This window comes from Ranitomeya variabilis, chromosome 3, assembly GCF_051348905.1.
Source record: "Ranitomeya variabilis isolate aRanVar5 chromosome 3, aRanVar5.hap1, whole genome shotgun sequence".
In the NCBI taxonomy this organism is placed as follows: Eukaryota; Metazoa; Chordata; class Amphibia; order Anura; family Dendrobatidae; genus Ranitomeya; species Ranitomeya variabilis.
Window position 1 is genome coordinate 547002560 of NC_135234.1, and position 21469 is coordinate 547024028.

At 39.6% G+C, this 21469-nt stretch overlaps 1 protein-coding gene across 1 annotated transcript in view; it reads right to left on the bottom strand.

Annotated features, from left to right (window-relative positions):
* HS6ST3 (heparan sulfate 6-O-sulfotransferase 3) overlaps positions 1 to 21469 on the bottom strand; it is a 1159628-nt gene that overhangs the window by 350263 nt on the left and 787896 nt on the right. The gene's annotated exons all lie outside the window — the stretch shown is intronic.

Sequence of the window (21469 nt, forward strand, 5' to 3'; positions counted from 1 at the left end):
AAAAGTTTTGTTCTAATCCATAGGTACAGTGGGCAGGCAGAGTGAATTTCAGTATGCATGTTTACTAGGGATGACTGAGTAATCAAATGCTCAGGTGCTTGTTGCTGGAACCGAGCAATTCCTAATACGCACATGCTCGTTTCGCAAGTATAATGGAAAGCAATGGGAGAGCCTTTTTTCCTACAGACCTTACAAAGAGGTTTGGGGGGCACTAAAAATGTTAAAGTGGATGGGAAAAGTGATCAATGGAAGGAGAAGAGCATGAGGAAGTCCCATGAAAGCATCTCTGACTCCCAGATTGCTGCTGACAACAATGGTGTCACATTTTTACTCCACATTAAGGAGTGACAATAAAACATTTCAAACCAATGAGAAATTGAATTTTACAGGAAGAAAAATTAGGAAACATTTTTCCTGTATAATGAGTTATATATAAGGCAAAATTTAAAAAGGATGTGAAAAAATATAGTTTAAGTAAAGCAAAATTAATTTTTTTTTAATAAAAAAAATAGACAATTTCAGTTTTCTTTGTGAAGGAAGCAAGAACTGCCAAAAAATAAGGGACTCAGATACACCCTGTATTAGACATACAATGGGAAAACATTTTTTAGTCAGCCACCAATTGTGCAAGTTCTCCAACTTAATAAGATTAGATAGAGAGGCCTGTAATTGACATCATAGGTAGACCACAACTATGAGAGTCAAAATGAGAAAATAAATCCGGAAAATCGCCTTATCTGATCTGGCAAGATTTATGCTTTGGACATTTTTGAAACCTGCTCATGAATGATAACGTTCAAAATAAAATGTTCTTGCTACGTTGTAAGCTGTTTACGGACCATGACTTTTGCTGTAAAAGGCAACTAAGAAAATGTCAGAAAAATCCTGCTAGAAAAACTGAACTTTGTATGGGGTTAATAAGAATCACTATAAATAATAGCAGACATGTAATTACTACTATGTAAAATGAGTTTGAATGTGATTGGCTAATTCTGAACATGACATCCCCAATTATAACAGTGTTCACATATGCAACCACGTTATTTTAGTTTTGTTTTTTTATTTTCCCCTCATTATTACAGTTTGTAACTCAATAGAGTTGTACAGGTTATGGATGACACTAAATGTGGAAAAAGTTCAGAAATGATTCCTCTTGGTATGATTTTTTACATGACAAAAACCTGGTAATTTAACAGGGGTGTGTAGATTTTTTACATCCATTGTATCCCTTAAACACTATCTGTTATCCAACCCTGTGGTGTCTAATCAAGGTGGCCACAGCTTTTCAAATTTCTTATATGCTCCCCTGTTTCGGTAACTTGCTTTCTCCTACATAAAGTGTTTTATTCTTTCAGAGAAGCTATATACTAGTATTAACTGTAACTGTTTCATTCTTTTACAGCACTATTTTATGAAATATCTATAAAGGTAAATTCAGGTTAATATATACATATAAACTAGTATTAACTGTATATGTTTCATTCTTTTACAGCACTATACTATGAAATAGCTATAAAGATAAATTCAGGTAAATATTTTACTGTATCTAGTAATATAACTCTTGTGTTTCAAAGAAATGCTTCTGCATTTGAAGCCCTGATTGCAAATGCCAAATCCTGTGCCAGGGAATTATTGGCAGAGAAACAAGCAGGATGCACATTGATGCATTTTAAACCGATAACAACAATATATAATTTGATTCCTTATTCTTGAGCTAAAATCTAAAATATCTTTCTTTAAACTTATGTCTTATACAAAGTTATGAAAATTAATTCAGATTGAGAAGGATTCAGAATTTCCTTGTGACTCATTGACAAGATTTTGAATTCTAATTTAAAGGGAACCTGTCACCCCCAAAATCGAAGGTGAGCTAAGCCCACCAGCATCAGGGGCTTATCTACAGCATTCTGGAAAGCTGTAGATAAGCCCCCGATGTATCCTAAAAGATGAGAAAAAGAGGTTAGATTATACTCACCCAGGGGCGTTATAGGTATACCCTATAAAACCCGACCAAGGTATGGAATAAAGAGAGATCTGCTTTGATTCTTAATGTATTAGAGTGGTTCTTCCATGCACATATTTGAAATTCACAATTTAATTTGGAACAGGCACAACATCTCAGAATGTCCCACATTATGTGGCGACGACACTGTTATGACATAATGCTATATTTGTATATTGCTGCATCATATATTGTTATTATATGACACTGATGAGACTTATTGATTGATTTCATGGTTTAATGTAATCCCTTTCATGAAAATTATGGGCGAATTGAAAGCTGGGCAGGGAAGAGTTACAGTGAATTAGCCTTGGAAAGCTGGGAAGAGTTTTGGTAGATTTTACTAGGTAGTTCAGCTAAGGGTGTTCAGGGTGGAGTGTAACAGTCTAGTTCACATAGTATGTAAGGAAAGCAAAAGTAAGTAGCATGAAAGCACCTGGATTATAGAATTATCAGTTTGGATCATGGATTCAGCCGCTGGAACTCTCTTGATGTCTTGGAAAGTGGAGTAGAGATAGAGGAGAGCTCAGCTGCAGTGGATATGGAGTTGGGAGCCCAGGAAGGTATTTTTTGGTTTATGAGGAACCTGAGAAAGCTAAAGAATAGTTGGGGCTGAGGCAGTGTGTAGTCACGCCTGGAGGTGTTAGTGAAAGAAGACTGGACTTGCCAGGCAGGGGAAATTGTACTGTGCAGGAGAGGGCCATGGGCAGAAGAAAGGAAGGATATTTGAAAGCAGTGGCGTAACTACAAAGTTATGGGCCCCAGTGCAAACTTTCAAATGGGGCCCCCCCACCATACCAAAAAATTTTCCACCCAAATTCATATTTTCCCTATTCATTTTGCACACTATAGCTTTATTGCAAAGTTGTATAGTGTGACCTCAGTGGTGTAACTATCCGGTACACCATACTAGTATATATTTGTCCCCCATATACTGCCGTTGTTACGTAATGTATAAAAGAAAATAAACCATTATACTCATCAGGGGCTTACATAGAAGTCATTGGTATCCATATAAGAAGTATAATGCCCCCTCATAGTCCTCCTTATAATATAATGCACCCCCATAGTCCTCTATATAATATACTGCACAGTTCATAGTCATCCATATAGTATAATACACTCCCCATAGTCCTCCATATAGTATAATACACTCCCCATAGTCCTACACTCCCCATAGTCCTCCATATAATATAATACACTCCTCATAGTTCTCCATATATTAAAATACACTGCTTAGTCCTCCATATAGTATAATACACTGCTCAGTCTTCCATATAGTATAATAGACTCCTCATAGTGCTCCATACAGTATAATGCACCGCCATCGTCATCCATGTCGTACAATTCACTTCCCATAGTATAATGCACCCTATAGTTCTTCATATAGTATAATTTATTCCCCATAGTCTTCGATACAGTATAATGCAGCCCACATATAGTATAATGCAGCCACCCCACAAAAGTATAATGCTGCCCTGCCATACAATATAATGTAACCCTCCTAGAATATAATGCAGCCCCCTCATAGTATAATGCAGCCCCTCCATACAGGGGCAGTGAGAAAGACATGGGCAAATGGTGACTAGGAGGCGGGGAGAAAGACACAAGGGGGCTAGGGGAGACAGGCACAAGGGTGACACAGGGGGGCTAGGGTGCAAGGAAGACAGGTGCAAGGGGACACACAGAGGCTAGAAGGCAGGGGAGAAGGGGACTAGTGGGCAAGGGAGACTGACACAAGGGTACAAGGGAGACTGACACAAGGGGACACAGGGGGACCAGTGGGCCAGGGAGACTGACACGGGGACACATGGGGACTAGTGGGCCAGGGAGACTGAATAGAGGACACACAGGGACTAGTGGGAAAAGGAGATTGACACAAGAGGACACACAGGAACTAGTGGGCAAGGGAGATTGACACAAGGGAACACACGGGGATTAGTGGGCAAGGGAGACTGACATAAGGGGACTAGTGGGCAAGGGAGACTGACACAAGGGGACACACCGGGGACTAGTGGGCAAGGGAGACTGACACAAGGGGACTAGTGGGCAAGGGAGACTGACACAAGGGGACACACGGGGACAAGTGGGCAAAGGAGACTGACAAGGGGACACACGGGGACTAGTGGGCAAGGGAGATTGACACAAGGGGACACACGGGGACTAGTGGGCAAGGGATATTGACACAAGGGGACACACAGGGACTAGTGGGCAAGGGAGACTGACGACACAAGGGGACTAGTGGGCAAGGGAGACTGACAAGGGAGCTAGCGGACAAGGGAGACTGACACAAGGGGACACACAGGGACAAGGGTTGCAAGCACAAGGGGACACACAGGGACCAGTGGGCAAGGGAGACTGACACAACGGGACACACAGGGACAAGGGACACAAGCACAAGGGGACAGGGGTGACAGGCACAAGGGGACACATTGGGACTAGGAGGAAGGGGAGAAGGGCACAAGGGGGGCAAGGGAGACAGGCACAAGAGGAAATAAGGGGACTCCTAGGGCAGAGTAGATAGCGACACACGGGGAGACGGAGCTGCAAGGCGACAGGGGAAAAAGGGGGGAGACTTGGGAGCAAGGAAGAAGGGGGCACATGGATTATGAGGACAGGGTAGATGGGGAACACACGGTGAGAAAGGGGACAGGGGAGACTTGAGAACAGGGCAGACAGGTCACACATTGCTGCGGGCTATGGTTGGGTCCTTCTCCTTCACTATTTCTGGACGGACGGGCCCCTAAGCAGTCTGGGCCCCTAAGCAGCTGCGACCACTGCGACTGCTATAGTTACGCCCCTGTTTGAAAGCATAAAGAGCTCATTAATTGAAATGTTGCTCACAATTGATGTGGTGCTACATGTAACTGTTAACCCTATGGCTACTTTCAATACTGAAGATGTAATTTTTAAGCATGCTCCTCTGCTCAGTACACAGGATGTAATCACTAAGTTTTTTCCTACTACCAACTGTTTCAAAAAAATAATATATTCCATATTTTTTCACATTACACTCATAAATTTAAATGTATTTTATTGTGATTGTTAATAACATATCAACACAAAGTAACAAGTATTTTGGAAGTGTTAAGGAAATGATAACTTGTTTTCTAACTACTGCAGAGTGACCATGGACCTCTTGAATGCTTCTCTAATTAGTGCTCAACTTGCTTGCAATGTCAGTTTAGGTAGATGACCATGTCTAGGTAGGATTGCAATTGTGCCATACTGCTCTCACTTTGGGATGATGGATTGAACAGTGCTCCATCAAATGTTCAGGGCTTAGGATATTGTTTTTAATACCTAGCCCTGCTTTACTCTTCTCCACAACTTTATCCCCGATCTGCATGGTGTGTTGTTTGGTTTTCATGATTCTATTTGATTCTGTTCTCAAACAAAAAGACCTCTGAGGCCTTCACAGAACAGCTGTAGGATTAATGAGAATAAATTAAACAGGTGGACTAAATGTACTAATTATGTGACTCCTGGAGGCAATTGGTCACTCAGGATATTATTTAGTTGTATCAGACTACAGGGGGCTGAATACAATGTACGTCACAATTTTCAGACTTATATCTTTAAAATAATTAGAAAACCATGTATAATTTAATTTACAATTCACAAATACTTGCTACGATGTGATGTTGATAACAAAAACTGAAAGACAAACAGGACTATAAGTTGGTGTACATGCAGCATGTTCACACTGGCCACTAAACTGACAAAACCTAAGATAAAAACAAAATAAACAAATACAATGCGGTAAATAAAAAATAGCACTAATGCATGGGAATAATATAAAATCCTTAATTAACTTAATTTTGATCAAAAAATGTAAAAGGCAACCCACTCCATCAAGGTGCCCCTATTCGGGACTGTTTTAACCTGTAGTGTTATTTATTACATAGATGGGAATTAGGGTTGAGATTGACTGAGACTCGGCAAATGGACACCCAGCCATGAGGAACTATACATACAGTATGTAATGTTCATCTCAATGTAAAGGGACGCTACACCCTTAATTTCACGGAGAGCAAGAAACCTGAAACAAAAATCTAGAGATGAACTGGAAAATAAGTTGGTGTGCATGCTGTGTGTAGGAACATGTTCCCACTGGCTACTAAACAGAGAAAGCCTAAGATAAAAACAAAATAAGCAAATGCCTTGCAGTAAATAATTAAATCGGTGTAGTTCATGGAACTAATATAGGGTACTTAATTAAGATAATTTTGATATTAAAAGAAACCATCCCACCATGTCAAGGTGACCCTATTCAGGACAATTATAATCTGCATTATTAAAATCTTACCATATGTCAAGTGACGTAGATGTGAATAAGGGCTGAGAAGTACTGAGACCCAGTTAATGGACACCCAGAGTTCTTCTTCGTGTGGTAGGATGGCTTTTACTTTAAAAAAAAATTAAGTAAACTAAGTACCCTATATTATTTCCATGCACGATTACTATTTATTTATTTACTGCAGGGTATTAGCTTTTTTTTATCTTAGGTTTTGTTTGTGTTGTTTGTATATAAAAAATAAATAAATAATCTTTATTTTTATATAGAGCTACCATATTCTGCAGCGCTTTACAGTTTGCACACATTATCATCACTGTCCCCATTGGGGCTCACAATCTACATTCCCTATCAGGATGTCTTTGGAATGTGGGAGGAAACCGGAGAACCTGGCGGAAACCCACGCAAACATGGGGAGAACATACAAACTCCTTGCAGATGTTGTTCTTGGTGGGATTTGAACCCAGGACTCCAGCGCCGCAAGACTGCTGAAATCCAAATAAAATGCATTTAAGTTTGTGAGTGTAATGTGAAAAAATGTGGAAAAGTTCATGGGGCATAAATACTTTTTCAAGACACTGTATGTTTTACTATGTTCCTCAGTAATATCAAGTTTATTTTTGTAAAATGGCCTGCCACATTCCTTATCTACAGTATTCTAAGGGTACCGTCACACAGTACCATTTTAATCGCTACGTCGGCACGATCCGTGACGTCGCAGCGATCGTATGATTATCGCTCCAGCGTCGTAGACTGCGGTCACACTTTGCAATCACGGCGCTGGAGCGATGCCGAAGTCCCCGGGTAACCAGGGTAAACATCGGGTAACTAAGCGCAGGGCCGCGCTTAGTAACCCGATGTTTACCCTGGTTACCAGCATAAACGTAAAAAAAACAAACAGTACATACTTACATTCCGGTGTCTGTCCTCCGGCGTCTCAGCTTCTCTGCACTGTGTAAGCGCCATAGCCGGAAAGCAGAGCGGTGACGTCAGACGTCACCGCTGTGCTCGCTTTCCGGCTGGCCGACGCTCACACTGCAGAGAAGCTGAGACGCCGGAGGACAGACACCGGAATGTAAGTATGTACGGTTTGTTTTTTTTACGTTTACGCTGGTAACCAGGGTAAACATCGGGTTACTAAGCGCGGCCCTGCGCTTAGTTACCCGATGTTTACCCTGGTTACAAGCGAACACATCGCTGGATCGCTGTCACACACAACAATCCAGCGATGTCAGCGGGTGATCAAGCGACGAAAGAAAGTTCCAAACGATCTGCTACGACGTACGATTCTCAGCAGGATCCCTGATCGCTGCTGCGTGTCAGACACTGCGATATCGTAACGATATCGCTAGAACGTCACGAATCGTACCGTCGTAGTGATCAAAATGGTACTGTGTGACAGTACCCTAAGAGTTTGTGGGTTGCTGCACCATCTTAAAGTATGCAGCTATAGATGGAAAGCTCTGCAGGGAATAACAACATACACACCGTAAGGAAGCAGTTTCACAGATTTTTAGGGTTGTAATTAGTGATGGGTGAACGCCTGGATGTTCGGGTCCAGCGGGTTCAGACTTAGAGTCAAACTGTGTTTCCATGCTAATGAAATGTAAAGGGAGCCAATACCAGTGTCACAGCAAGCTTTAAGTTTTTCTATTTTTCCCTTCCATTGTTTTTTGTTTTAAATTATTGTTTATCATTTGCTCTTTTGTATTTAACAGGAGTGCTCTATTCAAAAAAACTGTTTCACTTTATTTATATTCGTCAGGAGTAGTGTTGAGCATTCCGATACCGCAAGTATCGGGTATCGGCCGATACTTGCGGTATCGGAATTCCGATACCGAGTTCCGATACTTTTGTGATATCGGGAATCGGTATCAGAACCATATTCATGTGTAAAATAAAGAATTAAAATAAAAAATATGGATATACTCACCTCTCTGGCGGCCCTTGCATCTTACTGCTGTAACCGGCAGCCTCCGTTCCTAAGAATGAGCGCGTGAAGGGCCTTCGATGATGTCGCGGCTTCTGATTGGTCGCATGAGCGCTCAAGTGACCGCTCACACGACCAATCACAAGCCGCGAAGTCATCGCAGGTCCTTCACGCGCTCATTCTTAGGAACGGAGGCTCCTGGTTACGGCGGTAAGGTCCAGGGGCCGCCGGAGCGGTGAGTATATGGATATATATATATATATATGGATATACTCACCTCTCCGGTGGCCCCTGGACCTTACCGCCGTAACCGGGAGCCTCCGTTCCTAAGAATGAGCGCGTGAAGGACCTTCGATGACGTCGCGGCTTGTGATTGGTCGCGTGAGCGGTCACATGAGCGCTCACGCGACCAATCAGAAGCCGTGATGTCATCGAAGGCCCTTCACGCGCTCATTCTTAGGAACGGAGGCTCCCGGTTACATCGGTAAAGTCCAGGGGCCGCCGGAGAGGTGAGTATATCCATATTTTTTATTTTAATTCTTTATTTTACACATGAATATGGATCCCAGGGCCTGAAGGAGAGTTTCCTCTCCTTCAGACCCTGGGAACCATTCCGATACTTTGCGTCCCATTGAAATGCATTGGTATCGGGTATCGGTATCGGCGAGATCCGATATTTTGCCGGTATCAGCCGATACTATCCGATACCGATACCAATGCATATCAGAAGGTATCGCTCAACACTAGTCAGGAGATATTCCACATTATGTACACACACTTCATGGGTGCCAATAATGATGAGTTGGCGTGTAGTGAAGTAAAAGGTGATATGTTATTTTTATATCACAATCTAAAAATATTATTTTTTTCCTGTGTACTGTAATTCGTGTCTATAGAAAAGGTCATAAAAATGTTTAATATGTGCTGTCGCCAATTACATGCACTGTAGTTCTTATTTTTATTTTTGGTCTTATTGAAAGTGAACAGTCGTGAGAACAGCGCAAGCTCATTAATTGTACATAGATGATGTCAAAACCAATGAGAATCCTCATATGTCCATTGTTAAACACCTCCCTGAAGATGCTACCTACTGGAGTTGCAACTTGTTTGACCTGAACATCAACACCAGAGTATTGTTAGCTTCATTAATTTCTTGTACATGTACATGAGACTATACTTCCTGTCAATCCATCCCAATGATCCTTGTGGAATAACACAATTTGTCAATATTTTGAAATCTTTTTTTTTTTTCGATTACAGTAATCTTGTCTTTATATATATATATATATATATATATATATATATATATTTCTTTATATTTCCAAATATATTAATATAAGTACACACATATTGGTAACAGAAAAAAACTGTTTAAAGTATGTAGGCTTGAAGCCAGATGTTTTTTTGGGGGGATATATGTCACCGAGGTGGTTAGCCTTGGTTATGTAAAGCCCAAAAAAGCAGGCACCAGCACAGTTAGTGCTGATAGGGATAATAGGGCATAGCAAGGTTTGTTTTTTGTTGCAGTCACAAATAGATGGGATGGTCTGTCTGGCTGTATAAAACAGCTAGGCTGCTTCATTCCTGGTCAATTACCTGCACATGCTGAGGTACTTTGTCTGCCTTGAAAAAAGGATTTTTTTATTTTGTATTACGTTTTTGCCTGATGATAAACTGCTTTGTTTCTTTGTGGAAGTTTATGAGAGACAATAAACTTTACTTTGTTTTAATACCACAAATCTCCCCTCTAACACTCTCGCACCCCTCCAATCTATTCTAAACTCTGCTGCCCGACTAATCCACCTGTCCCCCAACTATTCCCCAGCCTCTCCCCTCTGTAAATTCCTTCACTGGCTCCCCATTACCCAGACACTCCAGGACAAAAGCCTAGCCATGACATACAAAGCCATCCACAACCTGTCCCCTCCATACATCTGTGACCTCGTCTCTCGATACTTTCCTGCACGCAACTTCCGATCCTCACAAGATCTCCTTCTCTACTCCCCTCTTATCTCCTCTTCCCACAATCACATACAAGATTTCTCTCGCGCATCACCCCTACTCTGGAACTCTCTACCACAACACATCAGATTCTCGCCTACCATCGAAACCTTAAAAAAGAACCTGAAGACCCACCTCTTCTGACAAGCCTACAACCTGCAGTAACCACCAACTGACCAAACCGCTGCACGACCAGCTCTAACCTCACCTACTGTATTCTCACCCATCCCTTGTAGATTGTGAGCCTTCGTGGGCATGGTCCTCTCTCCTCCTGTACCAGTTGTAACTTGTATTGTTCAAGATTACTGTACTTGCTTTTATTATGTATACCCCTCCTCACATGTAAACTGCCATGGAATAAATGGCGCTATAATAATAAATAATAATAAATAATAAATAATAATAATCTGTGACTGTATGAACACTACCAAAGAGTGTAAGTCCCTTTAAGTGGTTATAACTAGAAATAAGCGAACTTGTTGGAAAACATTTGCCAATCTCAAATTTGACATGAACTTAGCACATTCGGATTCGTGTTTGCTTTCACAATCATTTTTACGTAAAGTCAGCAAAATTCGGTCATTGTTCGGTAAATCATTGCGTTTCCACTAATGCTTTTGTTATTACTTTGGCTAGGATACTGGCGCTGTATGATGAGCGGGGAGGAAGGACAGATATCCACTTAAAAATTATTAAGCCTAATATTGGGGTGCAGCCACGAGGCCAAATTAGGTAATCCAAATCATTTGTGATAAAACTGTTTTTCGGTGGCAAATCAGAAAGCCTGATTTCCACTTAAAAATCATTAGGCCTAATATTATGGTGCAGCCATGAGGCCCAATTAGATAATCCAAATAGTTTGTGATAAAACTGTGTTTCAGTGGCATATCAGAAGGCCAGATTTCCACTTAAGAATCGTTATGCCTATGCTAATATTGGGGTGCAGCCACGAGGCCCAATTACCTACTCCAAATAGTCTATGATAACACTCTGTTTCAGTAGCGAATCAGAAGACCAGATCTCCATTTAAAATTTTTTAGGCCTAATATTGGGATGCAGCCACGAGGCCCAATTAGCTACTCCAAATCTTTTGGGATAAAACTGTATTGCAGGCATCAGGCCTCATTTCATAATCCAAATGGTTTGGGATAATAGTCTGGTGCAGCCCATTTTCATTTTTGTGTTTCTGTTTTTTGCTCCCTTTCTTTCAGGAGCCATAACTTTTTTATTTTTCTGTCAACATGGGCATGTGAGGGTGTGTTTTTTGTAAGATGAGTTGTACTTTTGAGAGACACTATTGGTTTTACCATTTCATGTACTGGAAAATGGGATAAAAAATCCAAGTGAAGTGAAATTGAAAAAAAATGTAATTCCACGGCATTTTTTTTTACCATGTTCACCAAATGCTTAAAGTGACCCACCATTATGATTCTCTAGGTCATTACGAGTTTGTAGAGGCCAAACATGTATAGATTGTTTTTCATTTAAGTGGTAAAAAAAATCCAAAGTTTGCTAAAATAAAATAAAAATTGCATAATTTTCCGAGACCCATAGCAACTCTATTTTTTGGGAAGTGGGGCTGGGTGAGGGCTTGTTTTTTGCATGCCAAGCTGACATTTTATTGATACCATTGTGGTGCATATATGATATTTTGATCGCCCGTTATTACATTTCAATGCAATATTGTGGCCAAAAAAATGAAATTCTACCGTTTTGACTTTTTTTATCACTATACCCCTTACCAATTGGATTACTGTATTTTTTGGATTATAAGCTGCACTTTTTCTCCCCCAAATTTGGGGGGGAATGGGGGTACGTCTTATAATGAAGATATACATTACCGACACCGTTGCTGCAGGCCACAGGCTGGGATGAGGGGGTGTCCAGTGGTGCTGTGGGTGCCTGGTAGTGCTGCGGGGGTGCCCGGCAGTGCTGCAGGGGTGTCCGGTGCTGCTGCTAGTGTCTCTGGTGCTGTGAGGGGGCTCTGTCGACCTCAGCGCTGAGATCTCATCTCCTGAGATCTTTGCTGCCGAGATCTCCATATGCCCCCTGTGGCCATTTTCCCAGAGACCACCGCACAGGAAACCATGGAACTGCGGAGGGCTCTGGCCTTTCACAAAATATCAGCAGAGCCCCCCACAGCACCGGAGACACCAGCAGCAGCACCGGACACCCCCACAACACTCCCAGGCACCTCCGCAGCACCAGCAGCAGCACCACCGGACACAGCAGCAGCACCGCACATCGGAACACCCCCTCATCCCACCCTGTGGCCTACAGCATCACCCTACTCCTGCCTCCTCCAGCAGCGACCCTGGGACCCCACTTCACCACAGCCACCACCCCCGGTAAGCAATAAGATGCATGGATTATAAGAAGCACCACCATTTTATTAAAAAAATGTTCTCTATTTTTCTCCTCAAAATTTCGGGTGCACCTGATAATCTGGTGCATCTTATAATCAGAAAAATACGGTAATTCTTTTTATATCTTGATAGATTGGGCAATCCTGAAAGCGGCAATGCCAGATACGTGTATTTTTTAAAAATTGTTTTATTTTGAATGGTGGGTGATTTGAACTTTTGTATTTTTTAATATTTTTAAAAACCCTTTTTTCTTCACACTTGCTTCAATAGTCTCCATGGGAGACTAGAAGCTGCGATCATCCAATCGCCTGTGCTACATAGAGCAGGGCTGGAGCCCCGCTTTATGTAGCAGAAATGCTCACTTGCTATGAGCGCTGACCGATGGGCCGTGCTCATAGTAATCTGGTAATGATAACCACAAAGGTCTGCTGCAGACTCCGAGTTGTCATGCCAATCCATTAGCGACCCGCATTCATGTGACTCGGGCACTGATGGGTGGGATTCGTGACGCACTTCCAGCATGATCACATTAAATGCCGCTGTCAGAGATTGACAGCAGCATTTAACCAGACCTTTTGCCACTGGCAGATAACGAAGATTATGCTGCCAACTGAAATCCTTCCAAGAGGCTAATAAATTTGCCAGAAAAACAGCAGTGAATGGATGTGAACAATAAGCTATACCTGGAACGTGGAGTAGACCTCCCTGACAGGGTAAAATAATGTTGACACCGGCTATGATGATCAACTATTACAGCAGGGAATGGTAATATACCCAGTGGAGACCTTGGTCACGCTAAAGTGTATGACAAGCTGCACGTTCGATTACATGTGGGCTAACAAGAGTATTGTTAGGATCAAAGGAATGACTAATAGAGAGCCATGCTTTTATACTATCACTATGAAAAATTGGGGAATTGTTTCTCTCTTCTTAAAGGTAGGCAAAGTTTGGGTATTACCAAAATAAACTGTGTTGTCTGCTCAGAAAACCTTTCACCAAGCAGATGCCTTCTAACCGCATGTCTGACCAGAAGACCACTTCAACAAGTGACAACAAGTAGGAAAAATGAAAACAATTACAGTATATGTGACATAATGGACCAGATAGGAAGCCATTGTTTCTTCAGTTTGCAAACACCAAAACAGTTGTGGCTATAATTTTTATGACCGCTTGTCTAAAAGCCACAGCTTGTTTTGTGTAACCTGCATTTGTTTAAATACCAAGACTTTTCCTCTTACTGATCGCTGATATGCCTTTTAACAGCAGCCATTAAGGGAACTTGTTCTTCAGCGCTGCCTTTTAACAACGCTTAGTAATAAGTGTATAGCACCACCCCACACCCAAAATTCTCATGGTTGACAGCTTTATATGACAGCTGACACCCTGCGGCATTGGCCCATACTGCTTTTGTAACCAATCGCAGCAGATAAGCTCCTTAAATACCACTGTCAATCACAGCAGTGGTTTTTAAGTGGTTAAAAGAGGGATAAAAGACCCCCTTTGTAACCAATGAACCCCCACAATGAGACCCACTTGTGCCGATAGTTACCATGGTACTGTGAGGACATGTGATGACCCCAGTGTATGGTGGCTTGTGAGATCCAGCATTAAGCTGGGTATCACAGGCTGAGTCAGTGATTCACTGACCGGCCTTATGCTGTGCTGTACACGAGTACTGCAGTGTATGAGACCAGCAATCAAATTAAAAATATACATGTCTCGCGGTCTAAGTGAAAAAGTAAAAATAATAAATCAATGAAATATGTGAAAAGGTTAAAAGACACAAAAAAGCGCACAAAAATCACAAAAAGCCGTTTCACCGATCAAAATGCAGCCATTGTGTTGAAACAAAAAGAAACAAAAACAAGTACACACAATTAGTATCTCTGCCTCTGGAATGACCAAATCTGTGAAACTGTCACAGTATTTATTCTGTATAAAAAAATATAAAAAACACTCCAAAAATGGCACTTTTTCTTTATACTAAGTCACAGAAAAGTGTATAAAAATCAATCAAAAATTCATATGTAAAAAAATATGTATGAATGAAAATGCCAAACTCTCTCACTAAAAGCAAACCCTAATATAACTTATTCGGCAAAAAAAAATTGAAAAGTAACAGCTCTCAGAAAACGGCGATACAAAAACAAATCCATTTTTGTAAAATGTTGTTTTTGCGTTTGTACAAATAGCAAAGCATAAAAAAAAACATATAAATCTGGTAGTGCTGTAATCAAAATGACCTGACTAACAAATAAGTATTTGGCACAAAAGAAAATAAATAAAAACAAAAACTAAATTGCTTTCCATTCTGTGCCTGAGATATCTGAATAAAAAGTGATTAAAAATAATATGTACCCCAAAATGTTAAAAATAAAACCCTTAATTTATCCTGCACAAAATCAGCTAACTTTGAGGTCCATCATCTCTCACAGAAACATTAGAGGGTCCCATGTTACTGGATTAACAAACATTCTGGAAAAGCGACAGTGTCCCGCCCGCTCAAATAAAATCCAGTGAAATCTGTGCTCCCAAATTAAAATGCCCCTTCTTCTGAGCACCACTGTACCTGTACCTGTACTGTGGCTGGAGGAGAGCATTCAACAATTTATGAGGTGCATATTGCAAAAGTTTGACACAATGTATGGGCAATAAACTGGCATATTTGAAATTTTCAAGAAAAAAAGCCTGGCGTAGATGTTACAAAATAATCACTGTAGCCATAGATAAATTCATTGAGAGGTGTAATTTCTGCAATAGGATCATTTCGTTTTTTTCTACTGTTCTGGCACCTCAGGGGTTCTGCATATTCTACCAAAATCTGTGCTCCAAAATCCATATAGTGCTGCTTCCTTCTCAACCCTGATGTGTGGCTGAACAGTAATTTCTGATGGCATATGGGGCATCACCTCACTCGGGAGAAACTGTGCAATAAATATTGGGGCCAGTTTCACCTATTAACCCTTGTGTACCATGCAAATTTGCAGGAAATACAAATAGTACATTTTTACCACTAAAATGTCATATTTGTACATCTCAATGTTATAAAATTCTGTGAGGCACCTATGAGTTGAAAATACTCTTTACACCCCTAGATGAATTCCTTAGGCAGTGAAGGTTCCAATATGGGGTCACGTGGGGGGTTTCTGCTGTTCACACACCTCAGGAGCTCAAATAATGGAGCCCATAATCTAATCAAATGAAATCTTTGTTCTAAAAGTCTAGCGCTCCTTCCCTCCTGATCCCTGTCATGTGCTCACACAATAGTGTACAACCACATTAGAAGTACTACAACATTCAGGAAAAATTGCATAACAAATTGCAGGATCCAATTTCTCCCATTACCTCTAGTGTAAATTATGAAATGCTTAGTACACCCCTAGATAAATTCTTAAGGGGTATAGTTTCCAAAATGGGGTCACTTGTGGGGGATGTCTGCTGTTTTCACATGACAGGGGTTCTCAAAATGTGACATGACATTCACAATCTATTCCAGACAAACAGTTCTCTTTCCTTTCCTAGCCCTGTTATGTGCCCAAAGGAAGTTTTTGCTCACATATGGGGTATCATCGCATTAGGAGAAATTGTGTAACAAATCATTGGGTTCGCTTTCTCCTATTATTCAGTGTGAAAATTACAAATTTGGGGCTAAAACAAAATTTTTGTGAAAAAAATAAAAATGATCAATATGACAACCTAATGTTATAATATCCGTGTAGTACCTGTAGGTTCAAAATGTTCATTATACCCCTGGATAAAATCCTTGAGGTGTGCCTTTTTCAAAATAGGGTCATTTGTGGTGTGTTTCCACTGTTAAGGCACATCAGGGGCTCTCCAAATGCGACATGGCATTCCCTCTCGATTCCAGCCATTTTTGCATTAAAAAAGTCAAACGATACTACTTCCCTTCCAGGCCCTGCCGTGTGTCCAAGCAGTAGTTTTCTCTTACATATTGGGTATTGCTATACTCAGGAGAAATTGAAATTGCAGTCAAATTTTTGGTATTTATCTTCTTCTGTTATCCTTGTAAAAATAAAAAATATGGGGCTAAAAGAACATTTTTGCAAAATAAAGTAAAATGTTCATTATTTTCCTTCCACATTGCTTTAGTTCCTGAGAAGCATGTGAAGGGTTAATAAACTTCTTGAATGTAGTTTTGAGCACTTTGAGGGATGCAATTTTTATGGTGTCGCTTTTGGGTATTTCCTGTCATATATGCCCTTCAAAGTAACTTCAAATGTGAAGTGGTCCCTAAAAAAATAGTTTTGTAACTTTTGTTAGAAAAACTAGAAACTGCTGATCAACTTTGAACAATTCTAACTTCCTAACAAAACAAAAATAAATATATAAAAATGATGCAGATGAAAGTAGACATGTAGGAAATTTTATTTATTAATTATTTTGTATGACATATCTTGGGTTTAAGGGCATAAGAATTAACAGTTTAAAAATTGGAAAATGTTCAAAATTTTAGCCAAATTTTAAATTTTTTCACAAATAAATGCAAGTCTTATCTAATAAATTTTACCACTATCAGGAAGTACAATATGTCACGAAAAAACAGTTTCATAATCACTGGGATGCGTTGAAGTGTTCAAGAGTTATTACCACATAAATTGACACTGGTAAACATTTAAAAAATTTGGCCTTGTCATTAAGGTCAAAATTGGCATGGTCACTCAAGAATGTCTGACTACTGGACCAAAGCGTTAGAAATATTTTGCAATCCGGAAAATAGACGTGTATAAAGACTGGTATTGCAGGTATTTGACCCCAAAAAGCAATCATCTTTGGAATATTTTTCGAATGTTAAAAAGCATAATAAGTACAACAATTTGGTATATTATTTAACAATCTGCTGGTTGCTAACTGGTACCCATTCATTTACAAATAGGTATATACTGTATGTTGAGTTCATTTTGACATTACTAAGGCTGTGTCTGAAATAAAGAAGTTTAAATGGGTTGAAAAAGTCAAAAGATATCTCAGCATGTCATACACATTTCTCCAGGCAATTAGAGGCTTTGTAGTACTTTAGGTTCACTGCAAAATGATTAGCCATGGATTTAATTTTTAGGGGAAAAAAATAGGCGAATTTGATTGTCTAAAAATTCGCACAACTATATTAAATAATCTTAGAACATTTTATTTTAATCCATAAACTGCTACAAGGGGAAAAATGCCATTGGGAACAGCCCACTTTGCCTAGCCCTTTACCCCCTTTTCATAGTAACTGGCATCAGACCAATTGCATTACCCATTCAATTAGTCACTGAAGTAATCATTTCATAATACATTATTCCATGTGCCATGCAACCCGTTGCGAACACTAATTCATTTTTGCAAATTAAAAAATCACAGTACAGACAAGTAAATAAATGAGCCAGACAACAAAAATGCAGAAAGAAGATACAAGTCCCATCTTGTAAAGGTCACATGCACTTTTCCTACTTATTACTAAAGGGATCAGAGCTTTGCATGTGAAAGCTGTCACATATGATTTTATCTGCAGTGGTATAATCACATTGTGACACACATAATTATATTCTGTATTAAGCCTGAGTAGGATACGCTGACTCTTGTGCAGCTCTATATATCATGATCTCAGGCTGAAAACCCAGGTCACATCATCACAATTCTTCTGAACTTCACTTGTTGAAATGAATAAATGAAGTCTGACATATTGCTGCAAGATAATTCGAATTACTAACACAATTTGTTTTGATGTCTAACACGTGTACGTAGCAACGTCTACCAGCAGCTCAAATTAATTTTTCATTGTCTGTTCACAGATAGATTCTCGTTCTCAGCCCTCCATGTCAAGTATTAAAATGTCATATCATTGAAATGAAGAAGACACAAATATATCAACGCTTTTGTTGTTATCTTTGGCTCGGTATACTAATGTGATCTGAATAATATTCGCCCTCTGTTTTAACAATGCATTGTCAATCACAGCTTAAAATATATTGTCATGTCTGTCATCAACAGCATGATAGTTTAATTAACATAATTAGATAGAAATGTAATATTTAACAGCTGGATTTGTTGTCAGAAGAAGGATTTAAAAAGACATGTCTTGAGAAGTGACATATAAGTCATTATATTTATTTATCCAACATGTCTTAAGGGGATTTGTACTGAGAATCTTCTACCAAAGCATAAAATCAGCTGTCTCATGAGCAATGAGCTGTGACAGAAATAGTTTTTCAGATCAAGCAACTATATGAAATGAATGGAATCTATCACAAAGTCGTCACTTGCACTAACTGGTAAAACCCTTCTGGGGAGCCTTGTAGCGGAGGAAAACATGTGTGTATATTCTGCATAAATCATTGCAAACTGGTGGTAAATGTGACATCTGCATCTGGAAAGTATAGGTGCTATATTGTAATACTGCACAGTTCTCTGTGAGACAGATTCCACTGACCCTTTTATGATTATAAAGTTTTTGAGAATTATAAATCTTGATTGGAGTTAGCTACAGAGAACCTTTTAGGTCCAATAATGTTGTTAACCTGCAGACATGGGGATAATCTGCAGGTTAATAGCTTTATATAAGTGTCTGACTACACCCAGAAGAAAATTAACTTTGTTTTTCCCTGTAGCTGCTGGCTTTCAGTCATACAGGTGTGCAGAGCAATTACCGTCACTGTTCACAATGCTGTATCACAATACAGTTGCATTTCAGTATATAGTATAATAGTATAAGCAATCAGATGACCACAGGCTCAAGTCCTATATGGGAAGAAATGAAGCAAAACAAAATTAAAAGATTTTACAAACCTGATAAAAGAAAACATAAAAATGTGAGTCTTCCATATTTTAGACTAAAAGTTCATTTAGTACTGTTATGTCTGTAAAAGTCTGATTGATAAGAATATAAAATGAATTACCCAGAATAGTAGGCACAGTAACGAGAAAAAAAATGTCAGAATTGCGCTTTTATTAGTCGCTGCACCTCCCCTAAAAAACTGCAATAAAAAAATAGATAAAAACATAATTTCTGCTCAAAAAATGTTACTAATAAAAATATCAGATTGCCGCACAAAATACAAGCAATTATCAATCTCCGTAAAAAATCTAAAAGTTATAGAGCTCTTAAAATGATGACACAAACCAAATTTATTATGAGAAAATAACTTGTTTTTTTATCACACAAGTAAAAAAATAAGTTATTTTTATTGTACAATGATTCCTTAAAAACTAAAAGAAAAAACAACATCGAAATCATATTTTTTATTCACAATTTTACGTCATTTCAATTTGTTTTCTTTCCAGTACGTTTAACAATAAATTAAGGGAGTCATTCAAAACTACAAATCGTCCTGCAAAACATAAACTTTCATATGACTGTTGACAGAAAAGGTCACTGTGGTTGGGAGAAAGGAGTTAGAGATTCTCATTGTCATAAAGGAGTTAGAGATTATCTATCAGGTTTTCTATGAAAATCTATCTAGGACAGCATAGAAGAGAGGCGAAAAAGTAAAACCAGCACCAGGTGATTTCCATAAAAAATCAAGTTTCGTCTTTTATTTAATCCATTGTTTATAAAAAGTTAAAAACATACATATCATAGAATGTCAAGGGGCCAACATCCCCCGCATGCCTGACGTGTTTCGGACTTTATGTCCTAACTCATAAACAATGGATTAAATAAAAGACAAAACTTGAATTTTTATGGAAATCACCTGGTGCTGGTTTTTCCTTTTTTGCCTGCATTTACATGTGGACTCCAGCAACATTGAACCTGGCACCCGTGGTCCTGTGATAATCTGATGAGCACTGTGATAATCCTTTTTCGCCTCTCCCATGTTGATTTATGAGCATAGAAGAGAGGTGGTGATGTTGAACTCAGAAATTTGGGTGAAGTCATAAATGTAGGAACATTTTTCTGAAATCATTCCCCAATTTTCTCTCTCTATCATGCTCCTTTTATATACAGTAATGTGACTTAGTTAGAAATTGACCATCAAGCTGTTTTTCATTGATGCATCTTACTTTTCCAGCCTTTTGTTAATCATGTGTAATTGTTTTAGATGTGTCGCTGTCATCAACTAATAATTGAGTTACTTTTTTAAATTAAATGAAAAAATGTCTATCTTACAACAGGAAAGATACATATCTTGGTACTGTGTTAGCCAGTAGATAGAAAGATGTTTAGAATTGAGAGTCCTCAGTGGTTGATACCTTTTAATGGCTAACTGAAAAGATGGTAACAAATTGCAAGCTTTCGAGACTACACAGGTCTCTTCATCTGGCATAGACTAATACAAATTCTGAAGAATCACATATTTATGCACAACATAGCACAGAAAAAAAAAAAAAAAAACATGGATAAGACAGGTGGCTAGTGTTGAGCGATACCGTCCGATACTTGAAAGTATCGGTATCGGAAAGTATCGGCCGATACCGGCAAAGCATCAGATCTAATCCGATACCGATACCCGATACCAATACAAGTCAATGGGACTCAAGTATCGGACGGTATCCCTGATGGTTCCCAGGGTCTGAAGGAGAGGAAACTCTCCTTCAGGCCCTGGGAACCATATTAATGTGTAAAATAAAGAGTTAAAATAAAAAATATTGCTATACTCACCTTTCCGACGCAGCCTGGACCTCACCGAGGGAACCGTCAGCGTTCTTTGCTTAAAATGCGTGCTTTTCCTTCCTTCCGTGACGTCACAGCTTCTGATTGGTCGCGTGCCGCCCATGTGGCCGCGACGCGACCAATCACAGCAAGCCGTGACGTAATTTTCAGGTCCTTCTAGGCATTCAGTATTTTAAAATTACGTTCCGGCTTTGTGATTGGTCGCGTCGCGGTCACATGGGCGACGCGACCAATCACAAGCCGTGACGTCACGGGAGGCAGG